Source organism: Nyctereutes procyonoides, unplaced genomic scaffold (genome assembly GCF_905146905.1).
Source record: "Nyctereutes procyonoides isolate TBG_1078 unplaced genomic scaffold, NYPRO_anot_genome, whole genome shotgun sequence".
Taxonomy (NCBI): Eukaryota; Metazoa; Chordata; class Mammalia; order Carnivora; family Canidae; genus Nyctereutes; species Nyctereutes procyonoides.
In genome coordinates, this window is record NW_026575143.1 from 1,990,296 (window position 1) to 2,006,023 (window position 15,728).

General features: G+C 39.5%; 1 protein-coding gene across 5 annotated transcripts in view; it reads left to right on the forward strand.

The window, feature by feature from the left end:
• The window catches only part of CUL2 (cullin 2), a 164,996-nt gene that overhangs the window by 54,462 nt on the left and 94,806 nt on the right, over positions 1 to 15,728 (forward strand). The window contains exon 1 of one of the 5 annotated variants that reach the window (XM_055308611.1): positions 9,665 to 9,841. The exons of 1 other annotated variant lie outside the window; for it this stretch is intronic. The gene's annotated coding sequence lies outside the window, so the exon portion shown is untranslated. Of the gene's footprint in view, positions 1 to 9,664; positions 9,842 to 9,966; positions 10,120 to 10,837; positions 10,857 to 11,021; positions 11,040 to 15,728 lie in introns of those variants that run through there. 3 more of the 5 variants (XM_055308612.1, XM_055308613.1, XM_055308614.1) reach the window with 3 other exon arrangements.

Genomic DNA, 15,728 nt, shown 5'->3' on the forward strand with positions numbered 1-15,728 from the left:
ATCCTAACTAAAAGTCAGGGACTTGGGTGGGATCCCTTGTTACCAAAGCAGGTAGATGATGACAGCAAGAAGGGCTATAGTGTTACTGCAAATAAAGCAGAATCGTCCTGGAAGTAGCATTCTGAACCCATGTCCCAGTCCAGCGTCTCTGGCTGTAAGCCCCCTCTGCACCTGTAACGCAGTTCTTAATCGCAGACAGGGTGACCTTAGCAAGTCTGACAACACTGCTGTTCTTCTCAGCTGAGAAAGTCACTTTGCAAGCCCAGGAAGAGGTAGAAATAAACATAGAAATGTAGAAAAAGTAAAAGTAAATTAAGTCCATATTGCCTGGTTTAGGAATGAGTTTTATGGTAATTGTATAATTTGTCTGTGTTATTTTTGTACTTTAAAATGTATAAAACTGAGGGAATATAGTTTTAATTTGACATATTTAAGAGAAAGCGATCATAAGGATCTGACTTAGTAAACTGGTATGTTTAGAAGAGGCTTGTAAAAGTACTTATGTCCTAATGAAGATTTGCCATTAACTGCTGTAAAGTTGGCATTGCTTTGGTTCCTGTGTGAAACACTTGAACAATTTTGATATATTGAATTTGTGATGGTAGTTTAAAAAGTTTAAGAGAAATTATTTACTAAAGCTTGTATATGTTTGGGAAAGATTAGAGAAGTTTAATCTGTCAAAATTATAAACTGAGCACTAATAACAAGAAAAAGTGAAGGCAGGTATTTTAAAAATTTTAATGCAAAGTATACTTGATTTATAAATGAACTAAGATTTGTAAGTTGAGCTTAAAGGCTTCTTGATAAACTCTGCTGTTGATTTCAATTTCAATAAATTGAATATGAATTTAAACACAAATAGCATATTGTTCTTCTCCCTTTGCCTGGTTAATAGTTTTTGGCTTTCAGGTTATATATTTTTCCGTAAGAAAATGATTTTTATTGGTTAGAAATACATTTGGCTGGGAGTAAAAGAAAATCAACAGTAATTTAAAGATGTAATATGTTTATCTGTGTCACAAAATAATAAATACAGGGATGGGATGTCTAGTTGCTTAAAGGTAATGACAAGGATGGGGATTCTTCTATCTTTTCGCTTTGCCATCCTTAGGGTGTGCCTTTTGTCCTTAAAGTCACTAGTCAGCTGCTGCATCCAAAGGCATTGTGCCCAAGTTCAGGCAGGAAGAAAATGATAAGAAACAAAGGACAAAGAACAAAAGCTTCTTGTGAGACTTTGTCTTTTTTTTTTTTTTTTACTCAGGAAAGATAATGTTTCCCTTGGGACTTTTGCCTACCTCCTCATTGGCCAGAAATGTGTCACATGGTCATCCCTGGCTGCCAAGAGGAAGGTGAAGGGAGGAGAATTGGAGTAATTGCTGAATAACTATATCTGTGATCTCTGAGACTGGGTTAGATGCCCCTTTTTAAATTTTCCTTATAGCACCCAATAAATGAAGAGACCTTTGAATGTTATAATCAGTGTAGATTTGAAAAGTGGTGGATACAAAAATGCAAAATGTATATTCTGTCTATTATATTTTACCAACTTAGATGGCATCCATGTACATCAATAACAGTGACTGGGTTGAAAACTCCTTGAGAGCAATACATTGCATATATGAAATGGTTGCCCAGCACCTTTTCTTTTCTTTTTGCTGCATTTTTTGAGGTATAATTGACATATAATGCACAACATAATGATTTTTTTAATTTTTATTTATTTATGATAGTCACAGAGAGAGAGAGAGAGAGAGAGAGAGAGGCAGAGACATAGGCAGAGAGAGAAGCAGGCTCCATGCACTGGGAGCCCGATGTGGGATTCGATCCCTGGTCTCCAGGATCGCGCCCTGGGCCAAAGGTAGGCGCCAAACCGCTGGGCCACCCAGGGATCCCACAACATAATGATTTTTATATTCGTATATGTTACAATAATGATCACTTCAATAAGTCTATTATCCTTCACCATACATAGTTACAAAAATGTTTTTTCTTTTTTGTTGTGATGAGAACTTCTAAGATTTATTCTTAGTGACTTTCCAGCTCCTTTTCTTTTTCTTTTTTCTTTTCTTTTCTTTTCTTTCTTTCTTTCTTTCTTTCTTTCTTTCTTTCTTTCTTTCTTTCTTTCTTTCTTTCTTTCTTTCTTTCTTTTTTTTTGACAATGTGTGAGTGCATGAGCCAGGGGTGGGGAGGGGAGAATCAGAGATAGAGGGAGAATTTCAAGCAGACTCCATATTCAGCAACACAGGGCTGGAGCCCAACACAGGGCTCCTCGATCTCATGACCTTCCAATCACGATCTGAGCCAAAATCAAAAGGAAGACCCATAACCGACGAAGCCACTCAGGTGCTCCTCCAGCCCTTTTTCTTGGGGAGCTTGTTACTCAAAGGGTGGTCATGGTCCAATAGTGTCAACATCAGTGAGGAGCTTATTAGAAACAGCTCTATGAAACACATTTATGAAACAGAACCTGTAGTTTAATGAGATCTCTGGGTCATTTGTTTGGACATTTAAGTTTGAAAAGTACTACAGTAGAGAATCTAGCTATGCCAGCTAGCTCTCTGGCCTTCCCAGTTACATGAGCCAATACATTTCTTTTGTGCTTATATTTGTTTCTGCCATTTGCAGTTGAAAAACTGTCTGATTGATCCAGACAGTAACCATGTATTGTTAGGTGCTTTATTCTTTATGGTGATCATACTTTATTGTTGATTTGAATTTATAATGGAATCAATCAAGTACCTGCACTTGAATCCTAAAACGGATACAAATAAGAATGGCAAATACATTTCAACTCTCATGCTAACCTTGGTCAATTATTAGTGGCTCCCTGGTTATACTCTTTGTGTTTGCATGTGGTAATATTGATGTCACTCTTTTATCTCAGGGGCATATTCACATTTCATAGTGTAGCAAGGGGTAGTAGTGATAATCAGGCCAGCTTCAATGTTGCTCCTCATTCATTCATGAATTCAACAATTCATATATTCTTTTCCTACATCGATAGGTAAAGCCTGTGCATTGAATTGTAAAATGTGGAATCTGAAAATTAACTTGGGACTCTTCTAAGTCTAGTATTCTTCTGCTACCTGGACTTGAGTGTTCTATCACTAATGGCAAAAAAAAAAAAATTGTCTTAATAAAAAGCATTAGGCTAGTAGTCATAATCTTTGACTTTTCTGTTTTTCTTCCTCCAAGTTTTTACACAATTTGTGCTTTCTATTTAAAAAAATAGAATCTAGATAAGGCAACATTTAAATTAGAATAAAAATACATATTAACTGTTAAAGTTATGAAAGAATTCTTTTATGGTCTTCCTGTAGGAACATTTTGACTTCTAGGTGTTGTGTCTCTTACGTAAGTTTAAGTTCTCCAACTCCTTACTTTCATAGGTGAGGAAGCTGAGACTTACTTGGTACTTGGTTATGAGAACTGTCCAGATGGAAGCCTGTAAACCATGTTCTGAATAGGTTTCCTGCTTTCCCACTATGCAGAGGGCTTCCTCTCCTATTCCTTCTTCCTCTTTCTTCTTACTACCAGGTATGCATCCACAGATATAGGTGTCGTCCTTAACCATATTCTTTACTAAAGTCAAATGGTGAGAAATCAGAGATGAGAGAAAAACTTAAATAAGAAAGAATTTGGATGAGAACCCAGGATGATATGGAAAGAAAACAAAGTGATATAAAGAAATAGCGTAAAAGAGCTTGTTGGGGGTAATGGAACTCTTCTGAGTTTCAATTGTGTGGTAGCTACACAGATCTCTACAGGGGTTAAAATTATTAAAAACAGGATCCCTGGGTGGCTCAGTGGTTTAGTGCTGCCTTCGGCCCAGGGTGTGATCCTGGAGTCCCTGGATCAAGTCCCACGTCGGGCTCCCTGCATGGAGCCTGCTCCTCCCTCTGCCTGTGTCTCTGCCTTTCTCTCTCTGTGTCTCTCATGAATAAATAAATAAAATTAAAAAAAATAAAATAAAATTATTAAAAACTGTATACCCCTCCCCAAGTCAATTTTACTATATGATAATTTAAGATAAAAATAAATAAAATCAGAAATTAAAGTGTTGGGGCACCTGGGTGGCTCAGCCAGTTAAGCATCAGACTCTGATTTTGGCTCCGGTCATGATCTTAGGATCATGAGATGGACCAACATCTGGCTCTGTGCTGCACGTGGAGCTTGCTTAAGATTCTCTCTCTCCCTCTCCCTCTGTCCCTCCCATGCTCTTTCTCTCTAAAAAACGAGAAATAAAGAAAGGAAAAGAAGAAAGAAAAGAAAGCAAAGTGTTGAACAGTGCAAAGAGGCCATGCCTCTAGTCTTTCCTGTCTTCCTAGACAGTCATAAAGGAAATGTGATGAGGATCCAGGCTATACAGTGAGTAACTTGTTATAAATAGTATAGGTTAAAATATCTACCAAATTTACACATATGCCGGTTTCCAAGTCTATATGTTATGAATGTTTTTCACTGTGTTCACTCTCTCTCTCTCTCTCTCTCTCTCTCTCTCTCTCTCTCTCTTTTACTAGCCAAAGCACATCTTTTTGGAAGCAAGAGGTTGGTAACTTCTTTTTAGGTTGGCGTGATACATGAATCATTTTTATACCATGCTTTAGTAAATAGTAAACTATTGTGCATTTCTTAGTATATTGTTAGTCTTATTTGCTTCCCACAGAGATCTAGCCAAGGAAAGTATAGGTTACAGGCATTTTTTTTTAATTAAAAGAGAACACTTATTCTTTTCTCTTTAAATAGCTTTCAACCAAAATTGTCTAAGAGAGGCAAAAAAATAACTTGTTCATCTGCTTGACCTTCCCATATGGAAAAATCTTATAGGGCACCTGGGTGGCTCAGCGGTTGAGCATCAGCCTTAGGCTCAGGTCATAATCCTAGGGTCCTGGGATCGAGTCCCACATCGGGATCCCTGCATGGAGCCTGCTTCTCCCTCTGCCTGTGTCTCTGCCTCTCTCTCTGTGTCTCTCATGAATGAATGTGTAAAATCTTTAAAACAAAACAAAACAAAAATCTTACAGGCTCCTAGCTTTTCTGATTAGAAACATCATACTTTTTTTTAATTGTACAGTTGTAGGAGCTTTTTTAAAATTGATAGACTTTTTTTTTTTAGAATAGTTTTAGGTTTACAGAGAAATTGAGCACATAATAGGGAATTCCTATATACCCTCTTCCCCACACCTCCCAGTGTTCCCTATTAATATCTTATTTTAATATGGCGTATGGTATGTTTGTTACAATGAATAGATCCGTTCTGATACACTGTAATTAACTAAAATTCATATGATTCTGATTTCTTAGATTTTCCCTACTGTATTTTTCCGTTAGAGGATCCTATGCAGGATACTACATGACATTCATGGGTCATGTCTACTCCTGGCTGACAGTTCTCTCAGACTTAACTTGCTTTTGATAACCTTAATCATTTTGATGAGTACTGGTCAGGTATCTTGCAGAATGCCCCTTTAATGAAATTTGTTGGATGATTTTCTCATGATTAGATGAAAACTGTACATTTTGTGGAGGAAGATCACAGAGATATGGTGCCATTCTCATCACATCATTTCAAGTGATCATACTATTAACAATAAGTTATCATGTTACTGTTGACTTTAATCATCTGACTATGTGACATTTGTCAGGTTTCTCTACTGTAAAGTCACTCTTTTAATTTTTTTGGAAGGAAGTCACTTTAATGGTGCACAGCCAAAAAAGTGGGAGTCATGCTCCTCTTCCTGGAGGTGGAATTTATTTGGAATTCTCCTGCATGAAATAAAATTGCTTCTTCTCCCTTATTTATTACTTTATCATTTTTTATTAGTATGAATCCATGGATATTTATTTTGTACCTTGTGTTATAATCCACTAATACTTTATTTTCTTGCTCAAATTGTTCTAACTTTGGCCATTGAAAATTCTTTCTCTTGGCTCTTATGCCCTTTGACACAGTCCTATCAATGTGGATGTTTTTATTTTTGAGTACTTCCTTACTTCCTTACACTACGAGATGCTCTAGGCTCATTTTTATGTATTTTCAGCCCCAATCCTACAGTCAGATATTTCTCCAAGGTGGAGCCCTGCACTTTTCGTAAGTGCAAAGAAGCTCCTTAATCAGCTACTCCAAACATGAAAACTGTTCTCCAGTATCTCAGTTTTTTCTTGTTTACCAAAAACAAAAGGTGGAAAAATGTTTAATAAATGATATAACCAGGAAATGCAAGTTCCCAGTAAAGATTTAATGAGAGATGATTCAGATTTAATATATAGAATGTAAAAATGAGACAAATTGTTTGAAATAATAAATGTCCAGGAATAAGAAAGGCTCTTTGGTTTTCATGTGTATAAAGGAAGCTTGTAAAGACAGAAGATAATTCTGGTTAGGCTCCTCAAATAGTAGTTACAGGGGGATTAGGAGATGAACTTGGAAAATTTTGAAAAATTATGTACACTCACTTGTGGGAAATGAAATAGACATAATTTTTCACTGATTTATGTAATGACATTTTAAGACATTCTACCTAAAATATTTTTCATTAATTTTTCTCTTTAAATGCTAATTTATAATTTACTTTGCCTAATAAGAACTATTTAATGTTCTCAGACCAAAATCAGGAAGATTTTGAAGTGAAATAGCTGGCTACAAAATAGCATATCTATAATATGATCTGATTTGCATAAACATTTAATTATATTCATGACAAGATTTTGAGGAATATTTATCAACTTAAATATGGCCATCTATTTCTGCAATATTGGTAGGGTTTTTTGCTTTCTCTCTCTTTCTCTTTTAAAAACATATTTATTACTTTAGAAATTGTGGAAAAAATAAAAGAATTGAATAAATATCTTACAAGGCCAAACACACTATTTTAGTCGTATATGTAATTTCTGCTAAAAATTAAAACAGAAAGGATTCAGAGATGAACTAGGGTTTGAGATTAGGTTTGAGGGTAAAGATAGTGAGTTGAAGGGTTGGCCAGAAACAATATCTTTTTTTTTTTTCTGAAAGGAAGAACTAATCTCAATTTAATATTTAAAGGCTTGGATACTCTAAGCTTTTTCAAAATGTATTTCCCTACTATATAGGTTGGATAAGCATTAAAGGGATGAGAGAGGTCTCTGGAATTTAGAGATAGGTGGTGTTATAGTGATTCATTTTTGGCACCCTTCATGCTAATTCATATCTCTAGCTAAAGTTTAAAGGGAAAGTGGCAAGACCAGGGCAAGTTCATGACTTAGGGCATTGGTTCTCAACTTTTTGATCTCTAGTCCTCTTTATACTCTTTAAAATTATTCAGGAGGTCAGAGACCTCAAAGAGCTTATGTTTATGTGGTTTATATCTAGCAATAATTACCATGTTAGACTTATTAATTAATTAATTAATTTATTTATTTTATAACCTTCGTTGTTTATTCTTTTTCATGTCTCAGTGTATAACTACTAAATTCATTCTTTCAGTAACACAAAGGAATCTGGGATGTATAAAATTAAGGAAATCATATGTAAAGCCCAAATACTTTATAAAATAGACTTAATAAACCCAATATTATATTGTATTGTTAATTTAACTTAAGGTAATATCTATTTATTGATTCCTCCAATTTACTTATCTCAGTGATAGGTCTGAGAAATATTTTTTTTCTGTCAGAAGTAATGTTTTCTACTCTCCTCTCTCTAGTCGAATTATCTTGACAAATCACTCAAATTCTGAATTTTTTAGTTCTCTAAAATAAAAAGGAAATTGCTATTACTTTTTTTATTTCCTCACCAATATACTTAAAAGAAAGCAAGTACATTCAAAAGTATTATGAACATTTCCCACTATATTAATTTTTATGTTAACTGTATTACTGTTGAGGATTATCATGCAATCCAAAGGTTGAGGCCTATTGAAAAGAGAGTCTAGAAGAGAGTTTGACTGAAGTTTGATCAAGGGAAATGTCGTTGGTTGTCAGAGGGTGTTCTACTTTGGGGAAAGAAAGACATTTTTACAGAGGCTTAGTAGTAGAAGTCCAGCTGGTGTCATAAATTGTTGGACAAAAACATTCTCAGGAAAAGGGAATCTTTCTTGCTGTTTAGCAGCCATTGGTTGGTCTATCTGTGTTTAGCAAGAGGGCTGGAAAGGAACTGTCGGAGGTGCTATAAATTCATAGAAGGGTCATAGTGGAAAATGTAGCTCAGAGCGCATCACGTAGAACTTCCATTAATACAATAAATAGATTTTTTTTTTTTTTTTGGTAAACTCCATGTTAGACTTAAAAAGAAATTTCAAAAACCTAACTATTAACTTAAAAAAGTAATAAATGCAAACACTTTAACATACATCATGTTTGTATGAAAAATAATTGTAATTTCCAAAATAAAAAAAGATTTAGCGAGAAGAACGACATGGCTTCACATTTTTTGCATCTCTCTTTACTATCTGACTTAATAAAAGCATTCTCTATGATTCAAGTATATGAAGCAAATAGGAGGCCTTAGGAGAAGAATTTAATAGTCTCTTCCATTAAGCGTGGATATTCTTCTGTGATGTCACAGAAAATTTGATAAGTGGTAATTTCTTAAGGGTCATTTGCAATGAGTAATCTGAAATGATACCAAGGAATCTCTTGTCCTTGTCCATACACACACACACACACACACACACATATGTATTTATCTGTGCATTGGTTTAACGGGCGCTTTGAATGGATCTTTAATCCGTGATTTTGTAAGGGCATGCATCGGTCATCAGAAAATCTTGGTTCCCTGTGTTACGTAGGTCTTTCATATGTTGACATGTCTCATCATACAACACCAAAAAGTCCCATTTATCAGTAGCACACGTCTTCAAGCTATGTTAAGCCTACGGATCAAACTGCCGGTTATTTTACCAGCAAAAGACGGGTCTATTTGAGAATATCAGAGAATTGCCATTGTGGACAAGGAGGCAAACAGGATTCGTAATGGGCCTTGAAGAATTGGTGGTACAAAGTTCTAAGAAAGGGAGCACAAGGGAAGAGCTTTGAAGAGCAAGACTCCAAGATCTTGCGGATATGGAAGGCAGATAAGGCGTGAAGCCAGGCTTTGTTCGCCGTGGTTCTGCGCACGCGAGGAGGTGATGGGTGCACCTGCACCTCGGCCGGCGTCAGCGGCTGCAATGGAGGCACCGTCCCCCGGTACACGACACTGAGGTGTGCTGGGGGTCCGGGGAGCGGGCGCTCAGCGGTCAGGACCTGGAGGGAAGTCCCTTTAAGATGCATTCCTGTCTCAGAATTCATCTACAGACAGAAACGCGCTAGAACAGGACTATGTGTGGGGGGAGGCGGCGGGGGGAGTTTTGCCAATACATTTTTGACGATTTTAAGCGCCCATGGAAGCGTGCGGCAGGCCAGGAGACTGCTGGGGCTCAGAATACTCGCACTGGTCTGAAACAGCTCACAGGGAGAGGGCTTGCGTTGACAACCGTCCTCGACACATCATCACCAGGAGTGCGCAAACTTGGTGGGCACCGAGCCCCTCGCGCCCAGCAAACCGCGGGCGGCCCCTCAGTCGGGAGCCCAGGGAAGAGTCACTCCGAACCCGGCTTTCCGGGGCCTTTTGCGACCGCACTGAGGCGGGCCCTCCGCGCTTGCCGTAGCGCGGACGGTACCACCGTCTTCTGGGGGGAGATTCGGCGGTAGCGGAAGCAGGAGCCCGAAGGGTGTGTGTTGGGGGGAAAGCCGGGCGCTCGGGACATCGCTCGTCTGTCGGATCCCGTCACCAGCCCTCCTTGTGCCCCCGGGCCCTCTCGCCGCCGCCCTGTGCCGTCCGGGAGCGGCAGCGGCCTGGAGCTTCGCCGTGTGTCGGCGGCGGCAGGTGAGCGTCCGGCGCGCGGGCTCCCGGGCTGCGCTGCCCACCCCCGCTTCTCCGCGGCGGGTGGCGGCGGCCGGCAGGGGAGGCGGCCTCGGCGCACAGTAATGGCAGCGCTGTGAGCGGGGGAACGCGAGCTGACAGCCGCCGCCGCCGCCGCCGCCGCCGCCGCCGCCGCCGCCGCCGCCGCCCGCCCACCTTCCTCGCTGGGTGCCTCGTCCTTCTGTCCTCCGGGCTGCCTCCCCTCCCCCGGCCCCCTGCCCCCTGGCCCGCTTCTGCAGAAGGTAACCCCGCCGAGGGCTGGGGAGCCGGGCTGCAGGCGCCGGGAAACTTCCCTTCCCGGCTAATGGGCGGCGGGGATGGGGCGGAGAAGAGTTGGGGGCGAGGGGGGAAGGGGAAGGGATGGGAGGGGGCGGCGGGGAAGACCGAGCCCCGTGGGCGACCCCGGCTCCCCGGAGCGCGACCCCGTGCGCGGCCACCCCGGGACTGGATCCCGGCCTCCCTCGCCGGCCTGGGCCGCCCCTCCTGTGGCCCCATTTTCTCCCGAAGGAGGGAAGGTGAGAATGCGCGTACTCCTGGCTCGTCGGCGAGCTCTCCCGGGCGCACAGCTCTGTGCTGGGGGTGTGTGTGTGTGTGTGTGTTGGGGGGGGGCATCCGTTCCTTAACAGCGTGGCAACGAGTGTTTTCACTTTTGTTTCCGCAGACAGTGAAGACTGATAGCGGAGGGGAGGAGTAGCCTCCGTGCACGCCAGACTTGTCTGAGCGCTGGGGTCGGCGAGGAGCGCCCGGGGGTGCGCACGGCCCCCAGCCCCACAGATGCGTGCATGGACGCTGTTCCTGTTAAGTCACCTCCTTTTCCTCCCGGACTACTGTCACACTTCATGGGCGGCGCCGCAGAAGTTTAAATATTGGGGATGACTAGAACAGATACGATCTGAGAATATGAGCTTTCGCTGTAGGCGGTTTGGCCTGACAGCATAAAAATCTTTGAACTCTAGTCTTCCCTATATGTATATTCAAAGTAAGATATGGGAGATGATCACTTTGTTCTTATTGACTACTGACTACCTAATAGATATTTAAAAGCACTCAGAGAGCTGCATCCTACCCTTTAGGGTCTCACATTCCTTTCTGAGACAGATTGGTTCTACTTTGCCTCTTACCCAAATACACTGTTGGGAAGACCCTTCTGAAAGAGTCACAGGTGAATCTACAGAGGTACACAGTATTTGTGGAGTTACCTTTTTTTCTTTTCAGATGCCGTTTATTATAAGTTTGGGGAACGTTTCCACAGTGTGCATGAATATAGGGTGTGAAAAATGTCCTTTCCATGTATTTGAATGTTCAGATGCATCTGAAATAATCTTACTTCACTCTCTATCCTCTGGTGATTCTCAGTGTTTTCTGAAAGTTAAGATGGTTTAGCCATGTCTTTTATTCTCACCGGTCTGTCGTTAAATGTCGTAGACATTCGTTAGAGTCAGTTTTGCCTTATTTGTCAGTCAAATATTAAGTACCTGATTTGTACGTCCAGTATTACTGTGTGCATTAGGGATACAGGACAAATGGTTTCTGCCTCCTGGAGTTTCAGTTCTGGTGGTGGTGGTGGGGGGGGAGGGACCCATAGTACATCAGAAATAAAAGTAATTTCAGAGAACCATTTAGTGCTATGGAGATGGTAAAAGAGAAGTTGTGGTGATTGAGAAGACTCCTTCAGATGCTGTGGTCAGGAAGACCTGTCTGACCTGATAGCGAAAAGTCAGAAGGATTTAGCCTTTGAAAGACTGAGGGAAGAGTGTTCCTGTTTGAGGGGACAGCACGTGGAAATTCCCAGAGGTGGTACCAAGGTTGCATCAGCAAACCGAAAGAAGTTCAGTGCATGTGGACCCCAGGGGGGGACAAGAGGTTAGGTCTTAGCCAGGCACCAGATCTTGCGAGCTCTTACTGTCCAAGGAGCTTGGCGTTTATTCTTTTTTTTTTTTTAATTTTTATTTATTTATGATAGTCACAGAGAGAGAGAGAGAGAGGCAGAGACACAGGCAGAGGGAGAAGCAGGCTCCATGCACCGGGAGCCCGACGTGGGACTCGATCCCGGGTCTCCAGGATCGCGCCCTGGGCCAAAGGCAGGCGCCAAACCGCTGCGCCACCCAGGGATCCCCGGCGTTTATTCTTAAAGTACACTGAGAAGCTATTGGAATTTTTGTGAAGCTGGAAGTGATCTGGGCTGATTTACAATCTGACAGCAGGGAAGATGGGATAAGAGGAGAAAAGAAGCAAAGAGACCAGTCAGAAGGCTGTGGTAAATTAGAGTAGTGACCTGCGTGTTAGAGACAAGTTAAAGGTTTTTGAAGTATATTTTGGAGCTAACAGTATAACTTGTGTCTTGCTCGAGGGTGCGGTTGGTTGGGGCAGGGGTGACTCCTGGGTTTTGGGCTTCAGCTGGAGGATGATAATGCTATGTGTTGACATGAGCTAGTGGTGAGGGAAGCATGTTATATGGGGATAAGGTTGGATCGGACGTGTTAACAGTAGGACCTGTTAGATGTTCAAGTGGAGATGATGATAAGTAGGCAACTGAATATACAAATCTGGAGTTCAGTGAAGATGTTAAGAAGTCATTCATTCAACAAATGTTTTTTTCAAGCACGAGCAATGGAGCTGGCAGTGGAGATATAGTAGTGAAAAAATAGGAAAAAAATCTCTGTCTTCATGGGACTTCAATTCTAGTGAGGAGAGAGAGAGATGGGGAGTCATCAGCGCTTATATGTTAGCTTATTTATGTTTTAAATAAACACTACATTCACACAATGCAAGAATTAAAATGTTTGATGGGGTACAGAGTGAAAATCTCCCCTGTTCTTGCCTCCTGTTATGCCTAGTTTTTGTGGAGCTGAACAGGGTTCCTGTTTTCCTACATACCTTTCCAAAGATAATATTTTATGCACATATAATCAAATATGTACATATTCTTCTCCTGACTTTACCAAAAATGGTACCGTACTTCACCTGCCTTGACACCTTGTATTTTTTAGAGTATTAAAATACTATTTAAGTTACAAAGTGGGAAGATACCACCCAAGGAAAGAATGTAGAGAGAAGTGGAGAAAGCCCTGTAGTAAGGGCTTTCTTACTAAGTAAGTAAGCCCAACATTTTCTTTTTCTTTCTTTCTTTTTTTTTTCTTTTTTTTTTTTTAGCCCAACATTTTCTAAGTTGATTCCTGTTCTCTGAGTTTTGGACTTACAGATGTGGAGTTGTTTAAAGAGCTGTTACTTTTTGTGAGACTTCTTAGAAAAGTTGAACTGTTTCTTTTGTGCTCTACCTTTCTTATCTGCCTGTTCTCTTTATACACTGGAAAAATGTCTGATTATGATTGAAAGCAGTGTTTTCATGTATATACTGTCAATTAAATTCAAGAAAATTGATGACAGGATCACCCCTGGAATCTTAATACTATAAAGACTTTTGACTGGTTATTGTTAAATCTAGGAAAACCAGGCAGAAATTTGGAGTGTTGGGAGATTTTATAACTAGCTATTGATACTTGAGATTTATGACTGAATCTTCGCTCAGGAATCAGTTAATCAAAATATCTATTCAGAGTGATCTGGCTCTTGGCCTGGGTTTGAATCTTAGCAGTAATGTTTCTATTGTATTGCAGATGTTAGCATAATCCTTGTATTTATTATCTTTAAGAATATTTAGAGTCATCCTGTGTTACTACTTTGTGTTTGGGAAGGCTTATTGGAGATACTAGGACACTGTAAGTCTTTTGATCCTTAAAAGTTTTGAGACAATGAGTAGTATTAAGATTGTTAGCATCTGCTACAACTTTTTAGGGTGCAGTTAAACCCTAAATCAAGTTGATTGATCTACTTGAAGGAGGGGAGATGGAATATTTTTTACTGAATTTATAATGCTTTCTATATTGGTTGACATTTTGATTTTCAGTTTGCTGTCTTCAGCCAGTGACTCGCTACGTAAATTTATCTACTCGTTTCTTTCTGAGATTGTTCTTGATTTAAGAATTGTTTAGTTCAGTTTGATTTTTGTGGTCATTTTTGTTATCTTTAATTCTCTGATATTTCTGTTTTGCTGGGGATAGTAAGCAACTAGTTTTTAGGTTGGAGAAATACCTTAGATGAAAAATTATTAATAGTAATTTCTGAAGCATTAGACACTACTGTGTATAAGACTATCATGAAATATGTGTAGTGAGTGTGTTAAGCTAACTTAAATTCTGTAAATATATAGGTGTTAATGTTCTATTTGAAGATTTTAGTTATCCGAATGATTTTCATTTATGTCCTTTAATATCATTAATGATGTTACTCTTATTATTTAATCATTGGATTATAGCCCGATTGTGTGTGTCAGAATTTTTTATCAAGGAGTTTGACAATTCATCGTTTTTGTTTCTCTGACCAGCTGTAAGTTTCTTGAAGGCAGCATCTCTAGCACCTGTAAATACATAATAAGTATCTCTTAATGACTTAAGCCTTGTTTCAATGAAGTTTGCTTTCAAATGATGAAATATTGACTTTACCTTATGTAAATACCTCTTGAATTTCTCAACTTTTAACTCAGTTAAGGGAGAGAATGTATAGGATACTTAAAAAAATTTTTTTTTTTTAAAGTTTTGAAACCTTTACCCAGGTACCCAGGTACCTTTCACTCAGCTTTCCCTAGTGTTAATAACTTATGCGACCAGAGTATGGTGATCAAAACCAGGAAATTAACACTGGTACAATACTATTAACTATAGACCTTATTTGAATTTCTCCAGTTTTTCCAGTAACATCCTTTTTCTGTTTCAGGATTCATCTTCCTAGTCTTATCTGATCTGTGGTAGTTTTTTTCTCATCTTTCATGACCTTCACACTTGTGACAGGTGTGTGGTCATTTATTTTGTAGAATGTCTCTCCTTTTGGGTTTGTCTGATATTTTCTTGATTTATTGAAGTTCTGCGTTTTTGTCAGAAATACTGCAGAAGTAATATTGGGTGTAATGTGTAGGACTCAACATTACTAATGTTGAGTATAGGGTGTCAGTATATCCTCTTCAAGATGATGTTAATTCTCATGTGGTGGATGTCATGTCTGTTAAATTTCTCTACTTGTCACTATTTTTCTCTTTGTAAGTATAAGATATCTTGGGGAGATTCTTTGAAACTGTACAGATACCCCTGTTGTCAAACCTTTGCCCACTTGTTTTCAGTATTCTTTGGTAGATCTTGCCTGTAACAATTACAGTGTTGTTCACTTGACAGTGATTTTATTTTTCTCATTTTTTCTTCTACATTTATTAATTGGAATTTTTCTGGAAGGAATAACTGTCCTTTCTTATTTATTTATTTAGTAATTTGTTTATATCAATATTGAGTTACAGATATTTGTTTTATTCTATGGTTTATAATCTAATGCTGTCATTATTTTGCTGCTCAGGTTGTTCTAGGTATGGTCTTCAGGTTGGCTCTTTGTCTTTTCAACATGCTCCCATTCTCTTTTCTTTAGGAAAGCTCTTCTTTTCTGGCATGATAACATTTTCCAGTTTCATCTCGTGTTTCTCTGGTGAGATCCTGGAATCAATCACTTGTCCAAGGAGTTTTGGTTCCTTCTATTGGAGAATGATATTTAGAAACCAAGATCTGGATGTGATGTGTGTTTATTGCTACTGAGGTGTCATTGTTCCTAGGCCTTCTCAGCAGACAGAGCTAGAAATACATGTGGATACATGTTAATCCACACATATGCAAGCATCCATGTTTATTTCTGCATCTTTTTATTTATATGTGTATGTATTAAAAACCATGAGTTCATACTGATAGCTCTGATTCCAAACGCTGTAGAGTTTATGCTAGCTGTCCCCCTTTTTTTCTAAATATTTTCCGACAGT